Genomic DNA, 5725 nt, shown 5'->3' with positions numbered 1-5725 from the left:
CCTCTATCCAGGAAGCTTGGCCCCCAGGCACTTCTGAGAAGTTCTTGAGATGCTCTTTCCGTTATTGCTCAACGGGCAGTCTTCCAGACAAGCCCCACACTCACTCAAGCTAACTTAGAAATGTTCTATTCCTTGCACACGTCCCATCCAGCCTAGAAAGCCCACTCAGTCCATCCTCTCCCACATCTTCCTGGCTCTGACTGAGAGAGGAGAGGCAGAAGCAGCCACTTCTCACTTTATTTTGGTGACCTTCTATGATATTGCAATATACAGTTGAATTGCGTAGAGAATCAATTGAAATAAGACACCACCAAGTGTGTCCCTTTCAAAGTGAAGGGCAGAGGTGTTTTGCAGGCTGTTGATTAGCATGCACAGTCACAGACCCAGGCTTGAGAGTCGGTGCTCACGGCAGACAACTTAGAGAAGGTGCGAGGACATGGTGGCCTAAAGGAGGAAGCTGCAGAGGCATGGAGGGCAGCAGGGGACATCAGGCTTCAGAGAAATATTGTCTCCTGCGGTAAAAACACCACTTGTGCATTCAGAGGTGATATTCTAATTTCTTCTGAAAGTAATCATAATAAAGGAGGTTATTAATATGCCCCATTTAAAAAAATTGTTTCATCATTTTTAGAAGCAAAATGAATCATTTGTTTTTCTCACCATCCCTGAACAATAAAAAGAGAAATTTCAAATGGTTCCATCATATGTTCTTATTCTACACACCTCCTGTGAAGTCAGGGGGCCCTGTGGACCACAGGTAATAATGGAAGCTGTGATCAAGACTTGTGGGAGAGGAGTGTATGGAGCATACAGCCTGGCAAAGGAATTATAACTCCAAGGAATTATCACTCCAGTGTGGGATATATAAGATGAGAATCTTATTTTTAATAACAAAAACTGTTTTTTTCCCTTAACAAACATAAATAGATAGCTCAAATAATGCAAAGTAGCCTGAGTAACATAATTTTCTAAATGTAAAAAAGGTTGAGATGGATCTCAAGGGCATAATGGTGAGCAAAAAAAAAAAAAAAAAGTCAATTTCAAAAGGTTGTATTCTGTACAATCCCATTTATGTAACATTCTTAAAGTGACTAAATTATAGAGATGGAGTACAGATGAGTGATCACCAGAGGTTACAGGGGATGTGTATAACTATAAAGGGAGAGCACAAGGGAGAGCTTTATAGTGATGGAGTAGTTCTGTATCTTAGCTACAGTTATAGGTGCACAAAACTATACATGTGATAAAATGACCTAGAACTGTACACATATTATACAACATCAATTTCCTGGGTTTGATATTGTACTATAGGAATGTCAAATGTAACCAGTGGGAAAACTGGGTGACCTCTCTGTGCAGTGTCCTGTGAATATATAATTATTTCAAAAGTAGAAGGCTTAATTTTTTAAAAAAAGAAAACTAACATACTGTGATTAAGAGAGTGAAATTTAAGCCCCATATTTGGGCTTGCCTCATAGCTCAGTTGGTAAAGAATCTGCCTGCAATGCAGGAGACCCTGGTTCAATTCCTGGATTGGGACGATCCCCTGGAGAAGGGAAAAGCTACCCATTCTAGTATTCTGGCCTGGAGAATTCCATGGACTGTATAGTCCATGGGGTCACAAAGAGTTGGACACGACTGAGCAACCTTCACTTTCTGGGAACATTTTTTTTTTTTTTTTTGCAATACATTTATCTGACAAAGGGTCTCATATCTAAATATGAATATGTAAGGAATAGCTATAAATCAGTAAGAAAAATATATCTGAATGTCCAATGACCATTTGAAAATGTGTTCAACATGGTTATTCATGAGGAAAATGGAAACGAAAACCACAATAAGATACTACTGCATATCCATAAGAATGACTAAAATTAAGAAGACTAACAGTACCAAGTGTGAGAAGGATATAGAGCAGTTAGAATTTTGATGTACTGCAGAAGGGAATGTAAATTGGATAAGCCAATTCGGAAAACTCTGGAGGTTGAACTCCCCAGGCAGCAAATTCTGTGATGAAGATTAGCATGTAGGAAGTTTATTAGGGAGCACTTTTGGAACCAACACCAGGGAAAGGGAAAGACGAGGAAGAACAGACAGGAGCTTTGGGCAGAAAGAAAAGCTGGGCTACAAGGCAGCCTCAGGATAGAAGCTCTAAAGCTGGGATGGATGACCATTCAGAGTTATTCTGAGGTGGGGCAAGGGACCTCAGTTTTATACCCCTGATCAGTCATTAATCCCTGGAGAAGGGAAAGGCTACCCACTCCAGTATTCTGGCCTGGAGAATTTCATGGATTGTATAGTCCATGGTGTTGCAAAGAGTTGGACATGACTGAGAGACTTTCACTTCACTTCACTTCAGTCATCAGTGACTGATAAGTCATTGGATATGGGCTGACTTGAGAAGGATGTGTGACCTTGTGTGACCTTGGGAGGAAGGAGGTGTCCCTTTCCTTAGCCAAGGCAATCCCTGAAGACGGTTGACCTCCAGCTGCACACCCAACAGCTGGGAAAATACTCCTTCAGCTCTGAAGGGGGGTCTGAGGGGCACATCACAGCTTCACCACACTCCACTGCTTGCACGGCTTGGATTCATTTCATAAAGTTTTGAATTCATTTCATAAACTCCAGAATTCTGATGGACTTCATTTTGCACAAACTGTAGTCTCTGCTGTTTCAGCTGGGACAGATACCTTCCTCATGCCCTACACCCAGTCTCCCTTTCACTCCGTTATCCCCTCTGCTAGTCTCAGTGGCTTATCTGAAGCTATGATGAAGACCTTCACTCCTGAGTCCCGGTTACTGCCCCCTTCTCAGGCTACGGTCACCGCACTCATCATTTTACCACTAAAATTGGGCATGGGGTATCAAGAGGCACCAAATGGGTTGCCTGCATGTCAATTATATTCCTCTCTGCCCTCCTCCTGATGACCTGGGACAGTTGTTTCTCCTAGAATAGTGATTCCTTTTCTTGCCAGTTGCTCTCTTGGGAGAAGGAGCATGCAGTGCCCAGGCAGCAGCCCCAGCTCACTGGTTCTCTTGCCGTGTCCCCTCATGGAAGGTTCCAGAGCCTCTAGGCCTGCAGAGCCCAGAGCCGCAGGGAAGGAGAGCACAGTCTCTCAGTGTATCACTGGGAGTCATGTTCCATGAGACCTTTCCTCCTTCCAGTCCTTGGTTTCTTCACCACTGTATTCAATCTACTGGGGACACAGAACCATAAAAAAGTCACTGATTTAGAGCACACGTTGTGTCCTAAAGGATGACATCACATCGTTGCAAGGTACCAATTCCAAATTTGCACTTTAGCAGTTCCTCCAGTAAATCTTCCATCATTCTATCAGCCTAGCTGCTCCTGAGTTGTATGGCATTTGATATAATCAGGTGGATCCCACTCACACAGATTCTCTGCTGTATAGCGATGAATTACTCCATAAAACTTTGGTGCTAGAGCTGGCTTAGACTCTGTGGGCAGGAAAGAAAAGCCCATATCTGAGTATGTGTCTGTTATTGTCAGTGAAGTACTTCCCCTTCCAGGATGGCAGAGGTCCAATGCAATAAACCTGCCACCAAGTGACTGGCCCACTTGAGGGATGGTGCCATATCAGGGACATATCCTTGGTCCCTGAGCCTAGCAGGTTGGACATTCAACAGCAGCGTGGGCAAGGTCAGCCTTTGTAAGGGGGAGAGATGCTGTTGGTACCATACAGTCTTCATCCTACCATGATTACTGTATTCATACATGCATTGTACTGGCGCTGGTGTGGCCAATGTTATTAACACGAAATACCGAAGTCTCCATGTTTCCAGCTCATTTCCATGTCTATCCACATCCCTCTGCCCTCTACTTGTTCTTTGTCCCTTCCCATCTGTCTCCTCCCACACCTTTGATCTGCTGGCTATGCCATCTGCCCCTGCCCGTGGGTCTCTCTGTAAGTTCTAACTTCTGAGTGTTTCTCTTGTCACACAAAGTAGATGGCCAGATTCACTGCCAAGCTCTGCTCTTTGAGAGGATTTTCCCTCACAACTATCTTCAGGTTCACCCAGATTTGGCTTAGACCCACATCCAAACCTGGGCTTCCTGGGTGGCCCTAGTGGTAAAGAACCTGCCTGCCAATGCTGGAGACATAAGAGAGGCGAGTTTGATCCCTGGGTTGGGAAGATCCCCTGGAGGAGGGTGTGACAACCTACTCCAGTATTCTTGCCTGGAGACTCCCATGGACAGAGGAGCCTGGTGGGCTACAACCCATAGGTTGCAAAGAGTCAGACACGACTGAAACGACTTAGCACACATGCACACGCTCATGTACATCCAAACCCACCAGTCTCTGAACTTAGGCTTCTTTTCTCTTTGTTACCTGGTCATAACGGATCCCCCACATGGCCACAGGTATGAGCTGGAGGAAAAACATTCTTCAGCTGCAGCCATTTCCAAGGAGGGCTGACAGCTGGCCCTCGTCCCAGCAGCCAGGAGGAATGTCTTGAAGGAGAATGAAGGATGTAGTGTAGCGTCCAACAAAATTATTAACTGCGGCTAAAGATATACCTACCTTATCACCCAGACATTCTTCTCTTAGGTAAACATGGAAGAGAAATGAATGCCTTTGTCCAACAACAACAAAGAAAGATATAGCAATTTTCATAGCAGCTTTATTCATAACAGCCCCAAGCTTGAAACAACACAAATGTCTATGAGCAGGAGAAAAGATGAATGAATTAGGAGTATCGTCACACAATGGAAGAGGAAACCACAATATAAAAGAACAAGCTGCTGATGGATACAAGAGTGTGGTTGAAACTTACAGACATTATGTTGAGTGAAAGAGCCAGAACCCAAAGAGTATATACAGCCTGATTTCATTTCTGTAACTTACCAAGAACAGGCAAAACTCACTTATGCTATTAGAAGTAAAAATAGTTTTTTGTTCAGGCAGAGGTTGGTGGGTATTGCCTGGGAACTTTCTGAGGTGGTGGGAATATTTTGTATCTTGATCTGGAGATTGGTTACACTGAAATAGATATATGCATGTAAAAATTCATGAAGCTATGCAGGTGAGATTTGTTTGTGTTCTTCACACATTACACTTTTTAGGTATTTTATACTTCAGTTTTTAAAAACCAAAAATAAGTAATATATGCAAGTGAAACAAGAAAATAAAAGTGTACAATAAAAAAGATATGACACACCTTGGCTATGACCTTCTTAGCCATTTCTTAATAGGCAAAGCCTCAGGGCAGAAACACTGTGTAAATTCCACTTTGCCATCAATATATTACATAGAATTACAGTGTTGTGGATTTACCTGATGTGATTCTTTTTTCGGTCTTGGGGTTCTTGCTCAACTGTCCTTTCTAACTGCAGCAGTGTCTTCTCTCTGACCTTCCTGGAATAATTTCCATTTCTGGAGCAAACTGCATTCTGCAAAACATAAACATGCTCCAGTTCCTTTCCCTTCACTTCTAAATCTTCTCCTGTGGCTGGTGTCCTCTGTCTTTTCTGTTGGAAGCATTTGATGTCACTATTCCTCAGCTATTTTCAATTACTCTGTCACTTCCCTTTCCCCATCCCCCAAGGCTTTTCTCTGTGTGAATGATTTAGCAAGACTCAGTAATCAGATATTTAAAGGGACCAGCTTTTTTCTTCTACAAAAAATTAAGCCCCGTTAACACCATGATAGGAATTCTGCACAGCCCTGTTCCCATGGTGAATATGTCAGGCAATGATTTATCT

At 43.1% G+C, this 5725-nt stretch overlaps 1 long non-coding RNA gene across 1 annotated transcript; it reads right to left on the bottom strand.

The window, feature by feature from the left end:
• Positions 1-290: 290 nt before the first annotated feature.
• Positions 291-5438, bottom strand: LOC129632821 (uncharacterized). The gene is made up of 3 exons (XR_008704680.1): positions 5298-5438; positions 4869-5003; positions 291-562 (listed from the first exon to the last, which is right to left on the bottom strand). It is a non-coding gene; the product is annotated as an uncharacterized LOC129632821 (long non-coding RNA).
• Positions 5439-5725: the final 287 nt, after the last annotated feature.

Source organism: Bubalus kerabau, chromosome 18, assembly GCF_029407905.1.
Source record: "Bubalus kerabau isolate K-KA32 ecotype Philippines breed swamp buffalo chromosome 18, PCC_UOA_SB_1v2, whole genome shotgun sequence".
NCBI classification, from domain to species: Eukaryota; Metazoa; Chordata; class Mammalia; order Artiodactyla; family Bovidae; genus Bubalus; species Bubalus kerabau.
This window is presented reverse-complemented; position numbering and strand designations above follow the sequence as displayed.